At 42.5% G+C, this 25,759-nt stretch overlaps 1 protein-coding gene across 2 annotated transcripts in view; it reads right to left on the reverse strand.

Moving 5' to 3' along the window:
* Window positions 1–25,759, reverse strand: part of STX8 (syntaxin 8) — a 162,776-nt gene that overhangs the window by 35,550 nt on the left and 101,467 nt on the right. The window contains exon 8 of one of the 2 annotated variants that reach the window (XR_010919611.1): window positions 7,638–7,821. The exons of the other annotated variant lie outside the window; for it this stretch is intronic. The gene's annotated coding sequence lies outside the window, so the exon portion shown is untranslated. The remainder of the gene's footprint in view (window positions 1–7,637; window positions 7,822–25,759) is intronic. 2 annotated transcript variants of the gene reach the window in all.

The raw sequence follows: 25,759 nt of genomic DNA on the forward strand, positions 1-25,759 counted from the left end.
AGGCAGCCACACAGGCCTCTTGGGGAAAGAGAAAACGGAGTAGGGATGATTTCCTGCAAGCAATGCATGGTGACTTTGGATGCGGTTCGGAGAGGCACTCTGAATTCCGGAATGTGCAGCTGGAGCAGGAGAGGAAGGACATAATGATGGTGGAGTCTTTGGAGCACAACTGAAGGACAAGGGAGCAGGACTGATGGAATGCAGTCCTAAGATGGAAGTGAGTATGAGCAGATATACCCTGTTCACTCGACCCCCATACAACCATGGGGAAAGGAGAACAGGTTACGCCAACAACGTGCAATTCCATTATCAGTGAGATAATGCACAGAGTGGCATCAGTTGGTTTTCACTGCACATAGCACTTTTCAGTTTTGTTCCTGTTTGCATATTTTACTTAGTAGCAACTGGGCTGACTGTATTTGTTCTTAATGCACTATATTGTTTTATGGCACTGGGCTCACTTGCCTCCAAAAGGTTTTGTAGCAGCGCCATCTTGCCTTCAGTTGGCCAAATGTGCATTCTACCACCATTCTGCAACTGCTCAGAATGTAATTAAACCTTCTTCTGCCAGGTGCTCAGACATCAAGGTATGGCTTCAGGGCAATAGAGGCTAGGTTGGATCCCTCAAACTTACAATAGGTACAGATACCCCATTGATAGCCATATTATTAGGAGGGAATCACATCCCTTCTTCTCCAAACAGGTAAACTCCAGACTTCCTGAACACCCTGGCATCCCACACCCTGCAGGGACATCTATGCTGGCATTCATGAATCTGCCTTTGTGGTCAACCAAGGCTTGCATAATGATGAACCAGAATCCTTTCTGGCTGACATACTCATGTGCCCCTTGTAATGGGCAAACAATGGCCCCATGTGCCATTGATGGCTCCATTCTCTCAAAGCCGGCCATTATTTTGGGAATATTTGCAATATCCACCACGCTTGGCTAAACCACAGCAAAAATCACCTCACAAATTTCCAACACTACTGCACCAACAATTGACTTGCCAACATTAAACTGGTTAGTCACTGACCTGCAGTGGTCTAGCAATAGCAACCTGCGTCTGGACTGATCTGGCCTCCTTACCTAGGCGTCGTGGTGCTGTAGAGTTGTGGCAGACTCCTCACTCAGTTCCAAGAAGATGGCCTTCCTCATGAGGAAACTCTGGAGCCAATGCTGGTCATCCCAGATCTGCACAGCGATGTAGTCCCACTAATCTTTGCTTGTGGTCCTGTGACATAACCATCTGTCAGCAGAGGGGGAATCACCAACGACAGCAACCTGCATCAGCTGCTTCCATTCTGCCATGTCAGCATCCAGCCTGCACCATCTCCTCACCAAGAACTGCCACCTCCGCTTTCTGAGGGCTGCAAGCCACTGCTGAAATGCCTCCATCCTTCTGCATCCTGCTGCGTTAACAGTGCAAGCACAAGCAGGAAGAGTTCGTCACCCTGTGCTGATCCATACTCTGGAGGGGGCTGGAATGGATAGACGTGAGGAGCTGAAAGTGCATCAGATTGCTGTGCTGGAGGATTAAGAATACTTCTGCACAGGGCTTTGGGAAGAGCAGACGAGTTGTCCCACAACACACCGCAAAACAATTCCTAGATTGTCTCAACCCTAGGACATGTCCCCAGAAATCCTTGCACCAGGTTACTGCAGTGCTGGTGTGGACACATGGGTATGACTCGATTGTGGCCCTGCAGTGTGGATGCTCGCAGGTGAGCTTAGCGAACCCAAGTGCCCTACCCAGGTACACTTGGCAGTGAACACATAGCCTCAGTCTGTCTATGCCTCAGTTCCCCAACTGTATATTGGGGATGACAGCGCTGCTCTACCACACAGGGGTGTTGTGAGGATAATTACATTAAAAATTATGAGGCACTGAGATATTATAGCAAAGGGGGCCATAAAAACACCTAAGGATGGACAGAAAGATCGATAGCTACCTACTGCCACTAAGCTAGATAACTAAAGTTGGCTACACCCTGCAGGAGACGGCCTATCTGAGATACTACACATCTCCCATCAGATCATCAGCCAGTTCCATTACTCATGGCTCCCTGTGTTCTATGGAATCCTAGACGCTCACAACTTAAGGCCAGAAGAAATGCTCATGACCATCTAGCCTTACCTCCTGAATAAAACAGACCATGGTACCTCACGCACCCGCTCCCGTGACACCTGGCTCAGTTTCTGAAGTCCTCAAATCTTGTTTTAAAGACTTCAAGTTACAGACAGTCCATCGTTTACTCTAGTTCAAACCAGCAAGTAACTAGGGCCCCATGCTGCAGATGAAAGCAAAAAACCACAGTCTCTCTGCTAACTTGACCAGAGGGAAAATTCCTTCCTGAGGCCAAATATGGTGATCAGTTAGACCCTGAGTATGTGGGTGAGACCCACCAGCCAGACACCTGGAAGAGAATTCTCTAGAATAGCTCAACCCTCCTGCTCTAGTGTCCCCCTCTTTGGGCACTGGCAATATCTACTCATAGCAATCATGGCTGGGCCACATGCCACTAAAGGTAACCATGGCACCCCATCACCTCCATCAACTTATCATGCTCAGTCTTGAAACAAGTTCAGTTTCTTCCCTTCCAGTATTGCCCTTGGAGGCAGTTCCAGAACTTCATTCCTTTGATGGCTAGAAACCTTGTCTAAATTCAAGCCTAAACTTGTTGATAGACAATTTACATATTTTTGTTCTTGTGCCAGCATTGGCCCTTAATTTAAATTTGAACTCCTCTCCATCCATGGTGTTTCTCTCTCTGATGTATTTATAGAGATCAGTCATATCTCCCCTCAGCCTTTGTTATGGTAGGCTAAACAAGCCAACTTCCTTAAGCCCCCTCTCATAAAGCAGGTTTCTCCATTCCTCTGATCATCCTAGTAGCCCTCGTCCCTTGGTGCTCAGGAATTTAGGTTTCTGAACCTGCCTGTGATGAGTTGTCCCTGAGCCTGATGACTCAGTTGAGGTAATCACTTGTGAGTCCCAGCCAATCCACAAGCAAGGGTCTACCCATGCGACCTCAGGGCAGATATATAGTCTCCTAGGGAAGGAAGTCACTCCAGTCTGCTCAGCATCGCTACCTTGGCAAGGATACTCCCAGCTGCCTGGTAGTTCGAAAAGACTGCCTCCGCTCCAGCATGAGCCAGTTCCTGCCCCGCTCCAGCCACTGCTGTCCTGACACTGCTAATGCTTTTGCAGGACCACAGACTCTACAAAGTAAGAGAGGTACAATCCAGTCTATGAGGGCAGAAAGTGCCTAGATACAACAGTTTGCTTGAAGTGCTAATACCCTGTTTCTCTTTACTAGTACACACATTCAATGAAGTCGGTGAAAGGGTCCCCCATGATCTCAGTATTACTAAACCCAGGTGAGCTTCCTGACCATAGAATCCTAGAAGATATGGGATGGAAGGGACCTCAGGAGGTCATCTAGTCCAACTCCCTGCTCAAAGCAGAGTCAACTCCAACTACATCATCCTAGCCGGGGCTTTGTCAAGCTGCAGCTTAAAAACCTCTAAGGATGGAGATTCCACCATCTCCCTAGGTAACCCATTCCAGTGCTTCACCACCCTCCTAGGGAAAAAGTTTTTCCTAATGTCCAACCTAGCACACAAATCATTGCTGTTATAGCTAGCAATAATCAGGCAGGCTTCAGCAAGCAACCAAGCGAGATGTGCAACAGCTGCCAGCACTCCACACTGCAGCATTATAGTAGTGGAGACCCCTCTCTACCCACAGTCAGGATGCTGCAGAGATCAGGAGGACAGGAAACCAGCAGGGCTTCAAAAATATGAAACACTTACTAGCCAGAGGCAGATATGAAAGATGGGGCAGTTGGGGCTCTCTAATGCTCCCTTTCTTCCCAACAGTTCTTTATCAGCCTCCAGTTAAGTTTAGTCCCCTAGTTTATTAGGTGATAATTTTTGTAGACTAGTGGCCAGAGAACAGGACGGGGCGCCAGAAGTTTTGAGTTCTGCTCCTGACTGACACTGGCTCTCTACAGCCTTAAGAAAATCACCTAATTTCTCTGGGGCGGTTTTTCAGAAATGCTGAGCACTTTCAGCTCCCACTGACTTAGAGTTCTGGATGCGCCGCACCTCTGAAAAGCACGCCCACTGTGCGTCAGTTCTCCATCTGCCAAGTGGGTTTATGGTTCCCTCCCAACCCTGTAGATATGTTGCAGAATTAATGTGTGTAAGTCACTCTGAAAAGGAAAAGGCCACTTGAGACACCAACCTGCTACTGAACTAGATTCCCAGTAAAATAGCCACTGAACAAGACAGTGCCAGAACCACCCCTTGCCTCACACTGCTCTGCAGCTAATCTTGGTTCTCTTATGAATGTTGCCAATTTAAGCAGGAAAGTAGACAACTGGCATTCCTCTGGCATAAACCCTGCTCAGTCACAACCCACTGCCAACCTAGACATGCTGCTGCCAAGAATAGCTGAGTACACCTCTTCTTTGGGCACTGTCAGATCGGTCAAACCACGACCAGCAGAAGTGCTCAGTGCAGTAGGCCACCTAATCATCCAAATGCCTACACGTGTCCCCACATTCAAATCTTGCCAATGGCAAAGAGCGATCTACCTACTTTACAGGTAATGATCACCAAGGACATCACTCAAAGACAACCACACCACAAAGAGACTATCATTCACCCAAACTTCCTTCTTGGAATTTAGTCCAATAACCCAGACAGAAGCGATAGAAACAGGAATGACAGACCCACTGCCCATGAAACTGCCTCCCACTACTCTTGGCAGGTGAAATCTAGGAAAAAACACCAACCCCACGGTAAGAGAAATAAATGGTACATTTTAAAAAAAGACAAAACTAAGACACTCAAAAAATGCAGAAGAAGAAACCCATGTTTCGTACTAATTGCCTTGCACAATGTAGCACAATTCTCAAACTCAGGTGCACAACCATCATAGGAAGACTGAAGTTGGTACAATATGCAGCAGTTCGCCGCTTATGCAACCCAAATCGCCAGTGCTTCAGCAACATCACTGGCTCCCCATTCAAAGTCCTAGGTCTGATACACTGCCTGGACTAAAGTGGAGCTACTCCAGATTGCACTCAATGTGAGAAAAAAATCAGATCCAAATACAAATGCATCTGCACCCCACGGGTGCGTATTCAGGAGAGCTGGCCCTTTATGGAACTTTACTGCACACTAATGCACCATGTACACAAGCCCTGAGAGAATTTAAGAAACAAATGGGGAACCAAGAGAGAAGAGAAGAAATTATAGCCTGGAAGAACCATGACTATAACAAAGAATAGAACAGTGAGATGAAAGTTTATTAAAGTCCTGGGGACCACATTAATTCTCAATAGACATCAAAAAGCTGAAATGCAGAGACAGAGTGAGACTCCACCCCACTCTGCAGGTCAGTCCTATATGTTTCATAATCAAACCTCAAGTTTCCGCCAATGATATATATTAGTGTTTAATCTTAACTAAACGTTTATCAAACTTGAAACCTATCTGAACATAGTGCCCCTCCACCCCCGTCAACTTGAGATGATCCAAAAGCAAGAAGCAGAAAAACACAGAAGAGGTAGTTATTTTCCCCGTTACACCTTTAGTGTCATGATAATCAGCAAAAATCATTTTAGATTCTTTTTTTTTTCCCACCACTAGGTATTACTAAAATTTTCTACATTCCTTAAAGGCTAGTATTTATTAGGTGTTTTTAAAAGGAAAAAAAATTAATGCAAGATTAAAGTAGAGAAGTTCAGCACTCAGGCAACAGGAAATTCAAATATTAATATTCTCTTTTTAAATATGCTAGTTTATGTAATTAAAGATATAACAGATATATTCAGGATGAATCATATAGTATAGTGAACATTTCTGTAAGAACCCAGAATTTAGAATTTCCTGACTATTGAGTCCTTAATTTTTCACCTAGAAGCTGAACTACAAAAATGATTAAAGGTCTAGAAAACATGACCTGTGAAGGAAGATTGACAAAACTGGATTTGTTTAGTCTGGAGAAGAGAAGACTGACGGCAGACATGATAACAGTTTTCAAGTACATAAAAGGTTGTTACAAGGAGGAGGGAGAAAAATTGTTCTCATTAACCTCTGAGGATAGGATGAGACGCAAAAGGTGTAAATTGCAGCCAGGGCAGATTAGGTTGGACATTAGGAAAAACTTTCTAACATCAGGGTAGTTAAGCTCTGCAATAAATTGCCTAGGGAGGTTGTGGAATCTCAATTGTTGGAGATTTTTCAGAGCAGGTTAGACAAACACCTGTCAGGGATGCGCTAGATAATGCTTGGTCCTGTCTTAAGCACAGGAGATTGGACTAGGTGATTTCGAAAGGTCCCTCGCAGTCCTAGGATTCTATGAATTGAAATTAATTTTTGCATTTGATTTTAAGGGAAAAAAAATTCACTGCTAAAGGCCTTTACAGGTACCTTGGTTCTGGTATGGTGCTTAGTACAAGCACTTCAGCAGCACTGCAATACCTGCTCATTGTTCTAGAACAAGCTTCTATTAAGGTGTCCAAAGAGCCATAATGGAAAAATTTCTGTGTGCTTGGATTCATAAAGAGCTTATAAATGGTGCAGTTGCAAAGAAGCCTACAGGGGCTGGAAGTCATATGGCACTTATAAGTTCTTGAGGTTCACAGAGAACTGAATAGGTCAGAAGTCTCTCCAGTTCTGGGCAGTATATAAATTCTGCAGGTTCGTATGATCTCAACCTTTTTGATTTAAAAAGTAGAATATAAAATTAACATGGCACACATTAAATTAATTAAAAGCTGGCTAACTGATAGGTCTCAAAATGTAATTGTAAATGGGGAATCGACAGAGTTTCCAGGGGGGTCCCACTGGGATCGGTTCTTGGCCCTACACTATTTAATATATTGCAATGAGCTGAAAGAAAACATAAAATCATCACTGATACAGTTTGCAGATGACAAAAAAATTGGGGGAGTGGTAAATAATGAAGGCAGGTCACTTATTCAGAGCAATCTGGATAACTTGGTAAGCTGCGTGCAAGCAAACAATGTACTTTTCAATACGACTAAATGTAATTGTGTACATCTAGGAACAAAGAACACAGGCTACACTTACAGAATGGGGGACTCTAACCTAGAAAGCAGAGACTCGGAAAAAGATTTGGGAATCGTGGTGGGCAAAAAAGTGTGATGCTGCGGCCAAAAGAGCTAATGCAATCCTTCGATACATAAACAGAGGAATCTTGAGTAGGAGCAGAGAGGTTATTCTATTTCTGTATTTGGCACTGGTGTGACTGCTACTGGAATCCTATATCCAACTCTAGTGCGCACAATTCAAGGAGAATAAATTGGAGAGTGTTCAAGAGAAGAGCCAAGAAAAAGATTAAAGGATTAGAAAACTTGCCTTATAATGACAGACTCAAGGAGCTCAATCTATTTAGTTTAATAAAGGGAAGGTTAAGTGGTGAGTTGATTATAATCTATAAGTCCTACACAGGGAACAAATATTTAATAATGGGCTCTTCAATCTAGCAGGGAAAGTTATAACATGATCCAGTGGCTGGAAGTTGAAGCTAGACAAATTTGAACTGGAAATAAGGCATACATTTTTAACAGTGAGAGTAATTAACAATCGGAACAACTTACCACGGGTCATGGTGAATTCTCCATCACTGACAATTTTTACATCAAGATGGGATGTTTTTCTAAAAGATCTGCTCCAGGAATTATTTTGAGGAAGTTCTATGGCCTGGGTTTACCGGAGACCAAATTAGATGATCACAATGGTCCTTTGTTTTGGAATTTGGTGGTCTTCTCTGACCCTGTTGTACTTGCAAGGTGAATGAATAAAAAGTTATTACAAAAGTTTGTGCCCCTTATGATGAAGCAAGATAATTTACAAAAGATTTGCCTTTTGGCCTTTACACAGACACATACACAGAGAGAAGTGACAATGTGGCATCACAAAGAATGAATGTTATAATCCTAGAATTAGCCAACCTTCCTGCTATGCAAATATATGCAGGTGCCTGCAAGCAGGCAGGCAAACAGGCGGGGGGATGGAGAAGCAATCTTCACATAGGTGTGACAATCATACCTCTCATCTGTCTCTCATTTCAAATCTAGATTCATCTTAGCATTCTCATTTAATTGTACTTTATATCAGGAATGCTGAATTAAACTGAGATTATAGAAAATGTTTTCTATGCTAATGACCTCATCTCCACCACAACCTGGGATTGAGCTAATCAAACCTCAGCTCTCCCCTGACAAACTACCCAAAACACCACTGCTTGTGAGTCGTTCTCTTCTTCTGCTCCCACCACGTCATCACTTCTCGACTACCTCCAGTGGATGATCTCTCTCACTTGCCAAATTAAATTAAAACCTCTTCTTCTCACCTCCCACACTCTAGCAATCTAATCAATCACTACTCAGCCCTCACCCATGTCTCAGGCTTCCACACCACTCTCTATGTACTCCCCAAGTGTTTTGCCTCAAAACTTCTCTGATTTCTGACTTTGTACCTTCTCCTGCCGCTCCTTTCACCTGAAGCCATCTTACTGGTCCTTGTCCACTAAGTACCCATTTTGTTTCCTCCTTCAAACCCCTATGTGAAATTCACCTCTTCAAGCAATCCTACCATTTGCTGCACATCTTCAGCAACCCCCCACGCTCCCTATCCTGAGCTGGTACCTGGAGTCTTGCCTTGTGTAACATGGATTGTAAATCTTGGAAGAAGGGAACCCAGCTACCTGTGTTTGTGAAGCTTCATGTACGTTTACAGCACTACAAACAATACTGACCATTTCACATTTTCTGCCCTAGTAATCTGTGTTTTGCTCCTCATTTTGGATTGTGGTCATACATAGGGCCCACATTCACGCCTCTGAAGACCAAGAGGGATGAATTACTAAAAATGAGTTAGTTGCCTTCATTAGTGTTGGTCAAACTGGGTTTTTTTTTTTAAACTGACATTTTCAGTGAAGATCCAAACCATGTCAGTCCTGTTCCACTGCAGCGAAGAGATGTGAAGCTAGGGAATAATGTGAAGAATTTCAATATCTATCTAGAATTGCTCTCAGATTGCTGTAGAAAGTTTCATAAATTATTATTTCACAGGCTTTAAAATAAGTCACTTACTTTAATGTTAAAAGGATTAGATTCTTTTAGGTGATGTTCAAGATTATCTGTTAATTATTCAAATCATTTCTCTAAAAGCTAGTCATCTATAACCCCAGAAATAGGAAGACTAGTTGTTCCTCCCTCTAGAATACAAACACAGGCACTAGTTACTTAAGCAATAGTGTTTGCCCTTTTTTGGTTTCATCTCCAACCCACCATTAAGACTGGTGAGCAAAGGTGTGGAACGCATTACAAAAACCTCACCTATCTCCCACTAATTTTTTTTGTTTACCCATATACGTTGTCTATAAAGATGGGGTAGTTTTAGGTCCCTAAGAATCGTTCAAACAACCCTGCTAGCATCACTTTTATAAACAAGGGATGACCTCTGGCAATGCCCAGCTTGCACTTGCTACTGTCTTCAGTTTGGCAACACAACACAAAAGCAGTATGCATGTATACACTTTCCAGGCTGAGCCCCCTATTCAGAGTGGGCTGGAGCTTCGCACATAATGGGCCCCCTAGAGACAAAGCCTGAAAGTTTCTTAATTAAGTCTAAGTGAAAGACAGCCTAAAAGCATCCCGCTTACATCTTCTGAGTACCTTCATTCTGGACTTCAAACACACACACACACACCACACACACACAGTACACTGCCCGTCAAACCAAAGCATTCATAGCCAGCTGACAATTTTTCTCTTTTAAATATAGAATGCCTTGCCTTCAGTGCAGCCTCTTCAGCCTGCTCTCATTTTCCCTGCAATTTTAGACATGTCTCTGGTTTATAAACCAGGAAACAAAGGGACTTCTTGTGTGTCAGCAGCCCTCCAGAGGGTCTGCGTTTCATTCCACCCTTCTCCAAAGCAGGGCAATGTCTGGAGAGCTCTTTAGACGTTTTTGTCTCATTAACATTTCCATGAGGGATCAAAGAATATATTAAAAAAATATCTAAGTATAAGCAGAATTCCTGCTAGGGAACCAGAATATATAAAAAAAACCTGTTCAGATTCCTTTCCTTGCCCCGCTTCATTATTATTAGATAATTGTCTCTTCATGAAACCAGCTTTTATTTCCATTGAGCTGCTGTTCTATAAATCTTGTGAAAGTCTCAATAAATCCATTCTACTGAACCTCCCCACCCCAAACATTTTCTGTTTTCTGAGTTTCCCTGTGATAATGTTCCTTGCAAACAAACCCCAATTATTCCCTGGCAGTAAGTCACCAAGAGTAGGAATTGCTTTAATTTTGCCCCCTTTTAGAAGCTGCTCAGGGTGGGCTGCGAGGTGCCTGTGGTAATGAAGCTGGGATGAATACTAAAGAAGCATTGAGGCATGGCACCTTGCAGAGAAAAAAGTAGCAAATCAACCAGCTTTACGAGTCAAAAAAGGAGCTTTTTTGCATTCCCAAACCCGAGGAATTCCTATGCACCTGATCAATTTGTAAAAACTTCACCTTAAATGTTAAATGCACTAAACACACCCTCCCCCCACTTCTCCTACTCCACAGCAATTCTTTGCTTTCTCATTAGAAATGCCCAGCAACAACCACCAGACAAAGACACTGAAAACAAAGTGCATGGAGAAGGCGGAAAAAAATTTTTTTAAAAGAAGAAAGAAGTGCAGAGGAATTCTTCATTCACTGATCTGTAGAATACATTAATATCCTAAACTGTTGGCACAGCCTAAAATACTCAGGAGGCTAACAATGCAAGCAATGACTCCCAGTCTGGGATCTTCAAATAAACCACCCCTGCTGTCATGGCCACCGGGAAAGAGAATAACAGCAATATTAGCTGACCTTCATTTTGTTGTTTCTGCAGACCTGACTGCTGGACCCCTGTTTGCCTGTTACTAGGATTTCTTGGCTGAAAAACATAAGCATTTCCTAGAGGATACAAGAGCCAGTTTATTAGGTAAATAAACCAGGCCCAAAGCAGTCTCTTCTGCTTGATAATTACAAGAAAGACAAGAAACTGATTTCTCCCCACATGTTCCATCACCTAAAATAAAAACCCATCCATGCTCTTAACTAACACTGCATGCACATTTTTAAACAGACAGTTAATGAAAGGTGAAGGGCATTTCAACCTAGTCAACTCATGGGCAAGACCATGTGTTCAGCAAACTACAATGAAGATACTGCCTATCATTTTTATGGCCTATGTCATATAAACCTGTCCATCCAAGGATGTGGAAAATAATAATTAAGAGATTAACATTTCAAATGTTTTTGTGGAGAGGGCGAGAAAGGGGAAATAGGTGTTTTTAAAGTGATTGCCCATGAAGAGCCATAAAAAAGGGTGTAAAGTGTGATTCACAGAATCATAGAAATGCTGAGGTGAAAGGACCTTGAGAGATCATCAACTCCAGCCCCCTGCACTAAGGCAGGATAACGTACACACAGACGATCCCTGACAGGTGTTTGTCCAACCTGTTCTTAAAAACCTCCAATGACGGGGATTCCACAACCAATCTTGAAAGCCTGTTCCAGAGCTTAAATATCCCTGTCTATAGAAAGTGTTCCTAATATCTAACCTAAATCTCCTTTGCTGCAGATTAACCTCATTACTTCTTGTCCTACCTCCAGTGGACCCGGAGAACAATTGATCCCTGTCCTCTTTAGAGCAGCCCTTAACATATTTAGAGACTTATCAGGTCCCCCCTCCCCCCCCAATCTTCTATTCTCAAGACTAAACATGCCCAGGTTTTTTATTTTTGGGGGTTTTTTTTTTTAAACATTTTTTTATTTTTGTTGCTCTCCTCCTGAAATGTGGTGCCCAGACTTGGACGTAGCACTCCTAACTGAGGCCTCACCAGTGCTGAGCAGAGCAGGAAAATTACCTCCCATGCCTTATATACGACACTCCTCTTAATAAACCCCAGAGTTATATTAACCTTTTTTGCAACTGCATCACATTGACAACTCTCATTCCATTTGTGATCCACTGTGACCCCCATGTCCTTTTCAGCAGTACTACCACCTAGCCAGTTATTCCCCATTTTATAGTTGTGTATTTGATTTTTCCTTCATAAGTGAAGGAGTTCATACTTATCTTTATTGAATTTCATCTTGATGAATTCAGACCGATTCCCCAATTTGTCAAGGTTGTTTTAAATTCTAATCCAGCCCTCCACAGTGCTCGCAACCTCTCCCAGCTCAGTGTATTCTACACATTTAATAAGCATACTCTCGACTCCATTATTGTAGTTACCAATGCAAATACTGAATACTACCAAACCAAGGACTGACCCCCCTGTGGCATCCCACTAGATACACCCTCCCAGTTTGACAGCAAACCATTGATAACTACTCTGAGGAGCATGGTCTTTCAACCAGTTGCACGTCACTTTATAGTAATGTCATCTAGACTACATTTCCCTAGTTTGCTTTGAGAATGTAATGTGAGACTGTGTCAAAGTGTTACTAAAAATGAAGACACATCTCATCTACCATTTCCCCTCTATCCGCTAGGCTGGTAATCCTGTCAAAGAAGGAAATTGGTTTTGTTTGGTTTGGTGTGGTGTGAATTGTTCTAGACAAATCTAGGCTGGCTATTCCTTATAACCCTATTATCCTCTAGATGCTTATAAACGGGTTGCTTAATAATTTGTTCCAGTGTCTTTCCAGGTATCTAAGTTAGGCTGACTGATCTATAATTTCACAGGGGTTCTTTTTATTCCCCTTTGTAAAGAGAAGTACTATGTTTGCCCTTCTCCAGTCCTGCGGGACCTCACCCGTCCTCCATTATTTCTCAAAGATATTTGCTAGCAGTTCCGAGATTGCTTCCTCTAGTTCCTTAAGTACCCTAGTGAATTTCATCAGGATCTCTCTACTTGAATACATCTAATTTATTTAAATGTTCTTCAACCTATTCCTCCCGTTTTGGCTTGTGTTAATACTACTTGTGTTGTGCATCTGTTCACCACTGACCTTTTGTTTGTACAGTTCCTAGCACAATCCTGTTTTTGGTTGGTACCTAGGCACTACAGCATGAAAATTAATAATTAAAGATGAAAAAAGACCAGAGAGAACTAACAGTACTTTGCAAATCTATCATGCCTTCCATTAGAGGACTTCAAAACAAGTTACAGGTAATAATTTGTTACATTTCCTAACACTCCTGTGTAATATGCAAGCAAGAAAGCATGGCTTGGAAAATAAAAGTGGACAGGTCACAGAATGCAGACCTACTGAAGCTAAGTCTTCACTGTCAAAAAGCAGGGTGAGGGTTTACAACAAGATAACTAACCCATTGTAGTTATCTCACTTATAATCCTAGAGGAGACAAGCATGAGTAGTTTTTACTGCAACGTCCACACTATCTGCAGTGGCCTCCTCTAGCTACACTGCAGTAAAGACTACTTGTGCCTTGCTCCACTACCATTATACCAAAGGGTAGCTAATGCACATGAGTTATCTCACTGTAAAAACTCCACCTTTTTTGGCAGTGGTGACACAGCCTGAGTCTGTCTTGTATCTGGAAAGCTAACCATTGAACGGTAATCGCCGATCTGCAAATACTGAAGCGGATTCTTGTCATAGGTGTGCATGGCACTTGACAGAGAAATAAACAGGGTCTCTGAACTTAGGAGTTTCTAATCAGCTGTTAACATAACACAGCACGGGCTGGTCTACACACAGGTTTATACTGGTTTAATGGTATCCATTTAGAATCGGACACATGCAATCCCCTAGAGTGGACACATCAGTATAACTCATTCCTGTACATTTACTGAAATAGGCTATCCTGATATAAGCATCTTTATAACTGGTATAACTGTGTCTGCACTAGGGGAATGCACTGATGTCATTATATTGATTTCTAAAGCAATATAGTTAAATGGGTACAAACGCTGCACATAGACCAACCCTGAGGCAGGGGATTTGGGAGTGATCAGTACAGACAGTGGCAGGGAATGAGGTCACCCAGAGACAGCGTGTAGAAAAGGAACAGGGGACCAAGAACAGAGACATGAGGGATATGAAGAGCCTGAAGGGGGAGCCACTGAGTGAGGTGGGCAAAGAGGGATCAGAGAGGTTAGCGAAGAAACTTGAGAACAGGAGAGACGGGGAGGTAGTGATAGACTGCAGCATAGGCAGTGAATAGATCAAGTGGGATAGGGATAGAGAAGAGATCTTTAGAATCAGCCAGGTGCTGGTCAGTAACAAGTGTGACCTCCCTGAGAGCAGTCTCAGACGCACAGCATGCAGAAGCCAGATTGCGGGGTATCCAGGAAAGATTTAATGTAGAAATGTCAGATACTGGAGCCCTATCCTATCGCCCTTACTCACGTGAGTTATTCATTTGGAGTATTCAAGTGAGTAAGGGCTGAAGGGTTGGGCTCTTAGACTGATCACAAATATCCTACCTTAGTCATTCCTATTCCAGTACACAACATACAAAAGGCTACGTTAAAGCAAAGTGAAGACAGCCCCAGGTTGTTTTTTTAAAACAAGTTTTATTGAAGGAACAGCTTGACTTTGGAAAAACTCTGCCAAAGAAATATATGTCAGGATTTTGGGTTCTGGATCATGGATCCTATCACCACAGGGACCTCTAGGGTTTCTGACAACAAAGGACATTCCAGTTCACTTGGCTGGTGTCTACTCTTCTTTGCAACTCTTGTTATAACCACCATCCTTCCGGCTAGGAAGGGCTGGAGACACCTGCCTTGAAAAGAATGCAAAGGGCTCATTCCTCTGAGAGTCAGAGACTGTGGCAACCATGACTGTCCTGTCTATGGCAGGCTGAGAAGCAAAGAACACCGAGACAGGGTTTCAAAATCCAATCAGAACATTAGAAAAATTACTTTTGTGCAAATGGTTAATCAGAACTTTTTTTTAAGGAATTCAAAGTTATGACATGGAAGCCATGATAATCCCAAGCAAAGCCACCCACCATGCTATGAAAGAAAGGGCACAATCAATTTAGTCTCTGACTCTGAGATAAGTAAGCCTACCAATTAACACATTTCAGCCCCAATTTTGGAAATATAAATTGGTGATTTCATTCTGAGATGTATCCGTGGAAACAAAACTAAGCAGTTGCCCCTGGATATTTCACACAATCCCAAGTTTTCCTTTTTATATTCAAATAGAACTAATTACATGGCCTTTTGGAATGATGGATGGCTTGGGTGAGGTGGGTGCTCAGACTGGTACAATTGGGCTGTCCGGGTTGGCAACAGCTGCTTTAAATCTCCTGCTAGGTGTGAACAAGCACTGGTGAAGTTCAGTCTATTTGAACAGCTGCATATGCAAATGTAATTAACTAGATGTCTATTATACAAGGTGGGTGAGGGAATATATTTTATTGGACCAACTTCTGTCTATTGCCTTTTTTTTTCCCCTCACCCACTCTTTACTCAGATATACTGTGCTCCCCACCTCCCTGACAAGAGAAAAATCTTACAATTTGCTGCCCACTCTGCCTAACTTTTATTAGATCTTAGACAGTGTGATTTATACCTTTACAGATGAGTCCCAGAGACTCCATTTTCCATTCATGCCCATCATTGTTTTATGCCTTTAAAATATGGGGCTTTGCTATTGAAGATTAGGTCATCTGCACCCTCACTGAGACATGCTCATACTCAAACTGATGTAGATGCAGCCCAGCTCATCACAAACTAACACAGGTACACTAACCTTACTAGACAAAGATGATTTCTTATTTTAAGGATATTTTTACACTGCATCATTTCATTCTGGATCAGTGCAATTGGCAGCAGGATGATTTTGTGATCAGAGCACAGGATTAAAAGTCAAAAATCATAGTGCTTGGCTATGCTACAAATTGTGTGACCTTGGCAAGTCATTTAATTTCTCTGCCTCACTTTCCCTATCTGTGAAATATGGCTATCACCATCAACCTTCTTCACCAGGGCTCGGAAAACGGCAAGTAGACGTGGGGCTTTGCTAATTAGTATCTGTTGGGTTCCTGAGATGGAAGGATCTTTACACAGTAAGTGAAAGTACAATTTCTACTGGTTACTCACCGTTGCTTAGGTCCAAAATAATGAATTACTTTTATACATTCAAACATATCAGTGCTGGCAATATTTAGACAAGCTGAGTTGCAGGCTTTTGAAAGTCCATGAACAAAGTGAAGGGCATGACTGATAGTTTCTCCTGTTAAGTCTCTGGACGTCTCATCTCAACTATGGCAGTACAGTCAAGTCCCTGAAGTGATGATGCTCTCAAGGCCTCTCTTTTGCCTCAACATATCACCGCCACTGACCAAGCAGAGGCTGAACAGTTTTAAGTTATGAAGTAATAGAACATGTCAGAGGTTCAGAAGCTCCCCAAAATTAAAAGTTCTAAAGAGAAAAAATTAAAGAAGGACAGCCATTAGATCAAAGAAAGTTCAGACACAGCATAAATGGGCAGCACAGAATGGGGAGGTGGTGAGCAACCCTCTGTGCTGAAAGAATAGGTATAGGACTATTTAGAAAGGCTGGACACGCACAAGTCCATGGAGCCAGATGCAATGCATCCGAGGGTGCTGAGGGAGTTGGCTGATGTGATTTCAGAGCCATTATCTTTGAAAACTCATGGTGACCAGGGGAGGTCCCGGATGATTAGAAAAAGGCAAATGTAGTGCCCATCTTCAAAAAAGGGAAGGAGGAGGATCCGGGGAACTACAGATTGGTCAGCCTCATCTCAATCCCTGGAAAAATCATGGAGCAGGTCCTCACGGAATCCATTTTAAGGCACTTGGAAGAGAGCAAGGTGATCAGAAACAGTCAGCATGGATTCACCAAGGGCAGATCATGCGTGACCAACCTGATTGCCTTCTATGAAAAGGTGACTGGCTCTGTGGATGTGGGGAAAGGGTGGACATGATATACCTTGACTTCAGCAAAGCTTTTGATACAGTCTCCCACAGTATTCTTATCAGCAAGTTAAAGAAGCATGGGTTGGATGAATGGACTATAAGGTGGATAGAGAGCTGGCTACATCATAGCGCTCAACAGATAGTGATCAACGGCTCGATGTCTAGTTGGCAGCCGGTAACAAGTGGAGTGCCCCGGGGTCAGTGCTGGGGCAGGTTTTGTTCAACATCTTCATTAATGATCTGGAGGATGGGGTGGTTTGCACCCTCACCAAGCTTGCAGATGACACTAAGATGGGGGGAGTGGTAGATACGCTGGAGGGTAGGGATAAGATACAGAGTGACCTAGACGGATTGGGTCAAAAGAAATCTGATGAGATTCAATAAGAACAAGTGCAGAGTCCTGCACTTAGGACAGAAGAATCCCATGCACTGCTATAGAAGGGGACCAACTGGATAAGCAGCAGTTCTGCAGAAAAGGACCTGGGGGTTACAGTGGACAAGAAGCTGGATAAGAGTCAACACTGTGCCCTTATTGTCAAAAAGGCTAATGGCATGTTGAGCTGCATTATGCATTAGTAGCAGCACTGCCAACAGATCGAGGGAAGTGATTATTCCCCTCTATTTGGCACTGATGAGGCCACATCTGGAGTATTGTGTCCAGTTTTGGGCCGGCCCCCCATTACAGAAAAGGTTTGGACAAATTGGAGAGAATCCAGCGGAGGGCAATGAAAATAAGTCATGTGAGGAGAGGCTGAGGGAACTAGGCTTGTTTAGTCTGCAGAAGAGAAGAATGAGAAGGAATTTGACAGTGGCCTTTAACTACCTGAAAGGGGGTTCCAGGGAGGATGAAACTAGGCTGTTCTCAGTGGTGGCAGATGACAGAACAAGGAGCAATGGTCTCAAGTTGCAGGGCGGGAGGTCTAGGTTGGATATTAGGAAAGCTTTTTCACTAGGAGGGTGGTGAAGCACTGGAATGGGTTACCTAGGGAGGTGCTGGAATCTCCATCCTTAGAGGTTTTGAAGGTGTGGCTTGACACAGCCCTGGCTGGGATGATTTGGTTGGGGTTGGTCCTGCTATGAGCAGGGGGTTGCACTAGATGACCTTCTGAGGTCCCTTCCAACCCTAATCTTGTATGAGTCTATGAACATTCTAGGTGATGACAAAGAAGGGCAATAGGCACACAACACAGACATCAGAATAGCTTTGGGATATCTGGAGATCACTAAATCAAGCACAGAAACTAGATCCTCTGTAATTATATTCCACTCGCTCATCAGTAGCACCTACAGCATCACTACCAGAAAACAAAGCACCAAAGAACGTTATTTCGGTCTGGCCCGTTCTGCTCACTTCGCTTTTTATTTATTCCCCAAACGCAGCCACATCTAAAAAGCTTGTCACTGAACCAAGGACAGCATATGCAGCTCATCTAGGCATGTTATTTACTAGGAAAGAATGGCTCATTGCAAAGCACACAACTTTTCTCAATCACTTTTACTCTGTTTTTAGGATGCACTTAGCAGCATAGACAGCGACAGGGAAGTCCCAGAATAGCCCATTATTCTCTCTCTGAGAATGTCCCCATTTCACAGATAGGGAACTGAGGCTCAGTGAAGCTTGGTGACTTGCCCAGGGTCACACAGGTGGTTTGTGGCTGAGCAGAGAACTGAAGTCAGGTCTTCCAAGTCCTAGGCTAGTGGCCCGTCCTTCCTCCCTATTGCGAGCTGTTCAGTTTGGAAGCATTATTACAGAAAGCTGTAGCAAATTTTATATATGAGGGAAACCCGGAAGTGAATGCTTTTATGTTCAGTTACAACCTATTTTCATATAAACGAAACAGGTTAGAGAAAGAATGTTTTACTGAGGTGAAGATGATGTCTCATACAAGAATAAAAGGAGAAAACCATGTACTGTGTAAAGACAACATACAGCAAGAGACAAGCTAAAACTTGTTATGTTTCAACTTACTTGCCTTTTGCTATATTTTGTCTTTAAACACAATGTATGTCAGAGGAACAAACCCAAGCAACTGCCATTCGTAATTGATTTTGTGTGTGCACCCATGTGTGTGTAAATGGCATAAACTAGGTTCTTTTAATCCATCAGTGCATCAAATACAATGCTGCAGTCCTAGCTACATGCAATGAAAATTCAGACTCCTTGGCTAATATAAATGGTTAACACAGCATTACTATATTGAATACACTGATTTTAACATTAGCACTAAGCATCAGAAGAGTGGAGGCTCTGATTTTCCTGTCCCACACCATGCTGCTAAGGGAGCAGAGCTGCTGGTCCTATCTGCACTTTGTATACAATACACTTCTTTTGTTTTCAGCAATCTGGATCAGTTGTTCACATGAAACATTTCTGGACAGCCTCTCTTAAAAACAGGAGAAACTCCAGAGGAAAAATAACCACACAGAAATGTAAAACTCGTCAGGCCAAGAAAACTCATCACTTTCAAGCACGGACAGGTGACTCAGAACCAATGCAGCTTTCGGGAAGAATATTGGTGTAACCTTTCTGAGAAACAGACTGTAGGAAAGGTTGATTTAATGTCACACTAGAACAAGTTCTCCACTGCACCAAAACAAATAAATAAATTGATGGAGACTTGCTCATCTAAACACACAATGTACGTCAGAGGAACAAACCTGAGTAACGGGCATCCATAATTTATAAAGCAAATTAAGTTCATGGCAAAAATAACCATTACTGAGAACAGAGGGATCTTAGAGTCTGGCAGGAAAAGGCTGCAGTCTGCATGAATCATTATTTTCTAGAGCAGTGGTCTCCAAACTTTTTACATCACGCCTCCCCCTTACTACTGTCCGTGTCTCCCCCAGCTAGGGCTGGGAGCGGGGCACAGCCAGGGGCTGAGGCTGGGAGGGGTTGGAGGTGGGGGGCTGCAGCTGGGTCAGGGGCCTATGGCCGGACCAGGCACTGGAGACTGAGGCTGGTGCCTTGATGAGGAGCTGGGGTCAGATCAGGGGCTGCAGCCGGTGGGGAGGGGGGTCTGGGCTGGGTGCCGGGGAGCCAGGTGCCGTGGAGCAGGGCCAGATGTCACGGCTGGGGCCGGAGAGGGGGGGAGGGGGGGGAGAGCCGAGGCCGAGTGACAGGGAGAGAACCAAAGCAGAGCTCTGAGCAGAGCAGGTCTGGGTGGTGCTCCCTCCCTGCCCCCCATCGGGGCTGGCCTGGGCCCTGCCACGCCCACCCCTCATTCCTCCACACCCCCAACAGGGGCACGCCTCACAGTTTGGGGACATCTGTTCTAGAAAAAAACTTATATAATCCAGGCTATTCTATTTTAAAATAATTGAAGCCTCCTGAAAACTAAAAACAAACTAGCAAGTTTGGCAAAAATATTGCATTTAAATTCAAATTCATCGACCATTGGTTATGATAAAAAGGAAGCTCGTTACCAGCTAACTGTACAGTAGCTGTAGTCATGGTTTCAACTTCTTCAGCAACCTTTATGACAAAGTCCCAGAGAGGTAGCCGTGTTAGTCGGGATACAGCAAAAACAATGAGAGTGCTACAGAACTCTCGTTGTTTTTGCTTTATGACAAAGTAAGTGAAATGAACACTAGAGACATCTCTACCTGGGTCCATCTAGGAATGAGCTCCTAGAGAAAGGCTATTTAGATTGCAATGCCACCTTGTGGAACAGGAGAAAATCTAAAAGGGAAAAACCCTGACAGACCATCTGATTATATCTAATTTTCCAGTGGTAGAAAGATTGCCCTGGGCACAAATGGTATGTAAGTTCATTCATAGCTGCTTCATATTTTCTTGGAAGTTCAGAGTAGTTCCAAGTAACAATGGCAAAGACAGGCTCCTCTCCACACTACTGTCCAGAATGAGGAAATATAACCAGGATGTCAGACATATAAAACTTGCTCCTCTTTGCATTTTCTTTCACTATGAAGAAGTCATGCCATTCCTTGCTGCCTCCCTAAGAAACATGCCTTTTCTCCTTAATCCTACTCCAAGAACTTGGTATAGGAGACCACCCAAGGAGTGTCATCTGAATGAGAAATGGTATAGGATCACACAGATTCCAACCCCCAGCCATCTTTTGTTTAGAAGACTTCATCCCGTTAGGGCACTTGTCTATGACCTTGATCAGGACTAAAGTCTAACCTTGAGCTCTATCCCCCACACCCCCCTCCAAACAAAAAAACCAGACCATTAATCCACTTTATTATTCAGTGGACCCATTTTAGATCAGTACAAATTTTTTTCTTCCAAATTCAGTGTTTAACTTTATCTGTACATGGGAAACTGAAAAGCAGTCATCTATGCTAGCATTCATAAGACCTTAGTATTTGGTTTCTTTATTTTTTACATCAGGGTCTTGGATATAAAAGTAACCTGTTCCATTATTGTTCTCAAACCTCCAGTTTGAGATTTTTTTTTTTTTAAGCATCTCAACTTGAATTTTGCCTTTAATATTTTAAAGCCATATTTTAGTGGGTTTTTTTGAGTGCCAAATTTTTCAAAAAGGTGTATGGTAAATTGTGTGTGTACTTTCTGTGTCTACAAAATCAAATGTATAACTATCAAAATTTGTGTTTGCTTTTGAGTTTTGAATACATAAAAACAGTGATGAAATTTAGCACATTCTCTTCTGAAAATCTGATCCTGAAATTCTATGGACTAATTCCATTATAAAAGTAAATTGCACTAACCCATTTCTAACCCATTTCTGTGCTGTCCAATTTGCTAAACATCCATAGTGTGCCTTTTACACTGCTTTTCACTCACTTGATCAATTGTTTGTGTGAGCATCACGGTGAAAGCAGAACAACAATACAACTGCTAACACTTTCTTAGTGGAAATGGAAGTGGAAAGTGCCATCAGCTGTCCACTATTAGCATACGCTTATATGGAAATGAAACAGAACCAAATACATACAAATATCTTCTTTTGGAAGACAAAGATTGTCAACAATCATTTCAGTGGAAACTGCATCCTGACCAAGGGTTCACTCATGCTCCCACTGAAATCAAAGGGAGAGCACTCAAAATGACAGTAGGCCACAATTTGTTAGAATCTAGGGATGGGACTGTCATAAGAACCAGGCATGGCCTAACCCTGTTCCCACTCAAGTCAACAGAAGTTTTACCACTGACCTCATTAGGATTAGATTCAGGCCAACATGCAACATTTTTGAAGATTCCACTTTAGGTGATTATAAAATACCAAAGGCAAGGCAAATAAAATAAAACCCAATACTTCTATCTCAGTTATACATGACCCATCCGGAAGTTAAAAAAAAAGTAACAGCTCTTTGCAACAGCCCCCATCAACAGATCTCTTCATTTAAAGCCAGTTCTTTCTCAATGCACGAACAAGACAAGCACATAAATCCCACCTTGATGGGAGACGCCATCCACTAAGGAACCTGACATTCTGTTCACAGAAATAGGACAGCTACTGAAACATTGGGCCTGCGTGTGAACTTTATTTTCAAGTTTTGACTGCATCAGGGATTCTCTCTTTATTACTACATTGGCTGCTAAAGTTCTTTGACAATAGGGATATTGCTGATCTTGTGTCAAACACACTAATATATTGGTATGATGCCCATAAAAGGAATAATTAATCCTCAGCTGAAATCAGAATCCTCTGCAAGGACAGTTATCAGGAAAAGACATGATTTCAAATGAGGCACAAAATGCAGGAACAGTTATATGAGAGTTGGAATAACAAAGATACTGTTTTCATGCAGATATGTCAAGGATCAAAAAGACAGGGTAAGGGAGAGGCAAGCAAAAAGATATCACATTTATTTTGGGGGTAAATCCAGAGTAACATTACTGAAAGCCAATGGAGTTACTCTGTATTTAAACCAATATCACTGAGATCAGACTTGGACCCCATGCTGCTAAAGAGGCAAACAAACCGATTTGCAAAAAGTTACCTGTGAGATGCCAGTTCTTTAGAAAAGCTCATGTTCATCTGTGAGTTTTTTCTGACTTTAGAGAGACAAAGTGGGTAAGGTCAGAGTTCTTCTTCAGCTCTGGGAAAGGTACTCAGAGCATCACAGCAAAACACAAGGTAGAATGAATAGTTTAGCATGAGTACTATGATGCTGCCCAGATTAGAGGTGACTATTTATAATATTACTGGTATCAATATTGCAAAATTACAATAATTCATGAGTTATACCATCTCAGGTACCATTAGAAAGGTTATAATTTGCTGAGTATGATAATATTATTTGTTTGTGTGCATGTATCATCTTCGTACTGTAAGTTGTGGATATGTGTGATATATCTGTATCCAACACGTGTGCTGTGATACTGGGTTACATCCCGCAGGGAGATCAGGGTCAGCACTGATGATCAGTGAGGACCAACACCTATACAATGAGCCCAGGGAGAGAAGCCAGGACTGCCTCTATGAGTCATCAGGACATATAGGGACATGTCTGTGGTCAGGGGGACAACAAGTGCCTTTCCCCCTGCCCACGTGCTGTGGGCTTGTGGCTGAAACAAGCCAAATGGCAGACCAGAGACTATAAAATGTAGCTTCACCATCTTCATCTTGTCTTCATTCCTGCTTTCTACCTCTGGATCAACTCATCTACAACTGAAGCTATGAAACAAAGGACCGAGACCCATCCAGGTACTGGATGTACACCAGAGGAACTGTACAAGCCTGGAAACTCCACAGTTCTGCTAACAATCTGATATATATGGACTTTGAAGTCATTTGTATGTATCTGATTGCTTTAATCATTTAACATCTCTCTTCTCATTTGTTTCTTTCCTTTTATGATAAACCTTTAGTTTTAGTTACTAAAGGATTAGCTGGCACCTTCGTATTTTGGGTGAGATCCACACTTATATTGGTCTGGTAATGTGACTGACCGTTCAGGCATCAGGAGAACGTTTTTGGTAAAAGGAATGGAGTTTTAATAGCTTCTCTTTCTACCGGATCTAGCTGCTAAATGGGGGCCAGACACTGAATGCAATAAAGGGGGCTGGCTAGCTTCTTGTTTTCAGTTTCTTGAAAATCAATGTGGGGAATCAGAGGTACTCCTTGTGACTTGTTCATGAATCTAACTGCCGTGTTAGCCACCAGTTTGGGAGAATCTGCTCTCCTTTTGCAGACTGCCCTGACCTAGGCATTTTCAGATGGGCTACCCTACGCACAGATGGGTCACAAGTACCTTTCCCAGACCTGAAGAAGAGTCCTGTGTAGCTTGAAAACTTGTTCCTTTCACCAAGAGAAATTGGTCCAGTAAAAGCTATTACCTCACCCACCTTGTCTCTGGATTTTTGGTGCTGAGCATGGTGGGGGGAGGGAATTCGCAAGAAATGCAAACAGTTAGCATTGTTTTAACATGTTAGAACTCTGTACTGCCACACTGCCAAAGAGTAACTAGCTATTTAATCTTGTTTATGTACGCACAAATAGTTATGCAAACACAAGAAGACCCACTGGGGTATTTTCAATATAGCAATATTGCAGCAGGCAGCCCTCCTAACCCTGCACCCAAAGAATTTTTTTTTTTCCAATGCAGACAGGGCAAAAGAGGTCACCCCCTCCAAAGTAGCCTTGTGGATCATCCAAATTTTCCAGCCTCTTATTCTCAAAACGTGCATCACAGTTGCTACCTTATTTGTTGGGAAGGAATTAATTATCTATCAACATTGTTTTGGTACTACATTTGTATCAAGAAACTTTCAGAAAGGGGAAAATATATCTAACAGCTGAGAAATTATTAGACATATTAGCTATTGCTTGACAGCATTCCATATGCAGTCATTTTCACTGCTTCCCTTGAATGGTTATTCAGTTGGCAGTTTCCCCATGCTTGCATAGAAAACAAATGTAAAATCACAGAAATTGGCAGGACTCAGGAGTAAGTATAATACCAGACACTACTTTAAGTTTAATTCTGTTTAGCCTACCTAGATTGAGTTTCAACATATAAAAAATTCCAAAAGAAAAATGTCAGTCATGAATACCGCAGCCATATCTATAACTCTTCCCACAGCTGATAAATGTTGGGTTAGGTAGACAGGTTTCTCTTCCAACAAACTAATCTGTAGTTTCATTTCTGAGCTTCACTTAGAAACAGATTAAAACAAGTAGTTACATTTAATTCACAGATTCACACATTTAAGGCCAGAAGAGACCATTACGATCATCTAGTTTAACCACCCTTGTAACACAGACCATAGAAATTAATCAAGTGATTTCTTTATCAAACGCATAATATCTCTTAGAATATCTCATATCTCATGACTGAGCTGGAGCATAATATCTCATAGAAAAACATTCAATGAAACTCATCACATCGCTAGGAAATTTGTTCCAAAGGTAATTACCCTCTATTAAAAATTATGCCTTAATCTAGTCTAAATTTGTCCAGGCAGTGGACCTTTGCCTGCTAGATTAAAGAACCCTCTACCAGCAAGAAAATCTTTTTTCCATAAAGTTACTTATAGACTATGATGACGTGACCTCCTAGCCGTCTCATTGTTAAGCTACATACATTGAACTCTTTTAGTGTCTCACTGGAAGGCAGGTTTTCTAAAGCTCGAAATCATTCTCGTAGTTCTTCTCTAAACCCTCTCCAGGTTGTCAACACCTTTTTGAAGAAGTTGTGGACCTCAGAAATGAACACAGTAATCCAGTAATGGTCTCAATAAATGCCATACACGGTGGTAACACCAGCTCCGTACTTGTATTTGACATCCATCCAAGCTCAGATTTGCTCTTAGCACCGCATCACATTGCAAGTTTACGTTCAATTCATTTTCTGCCATGACCTCCATGTCCT

Source organism: Emydura macquarii, unplaced genomic scaffold, assembly GCF_026122565.2.
Source record: "Emydura macquarii macquarii isolate MOO-44397 ecotype Brisbane River unplaced genomic scaffold, CSIRO-AGI_Emac_v2 contig_1230, whole genome shotgun sequence".
Taxonomy (NCBI): domain Eukaryota; kingdom Metazoa; phylum Chordata; order Testudines; family Chelidae; genus Emydura; species Emydura macquarii.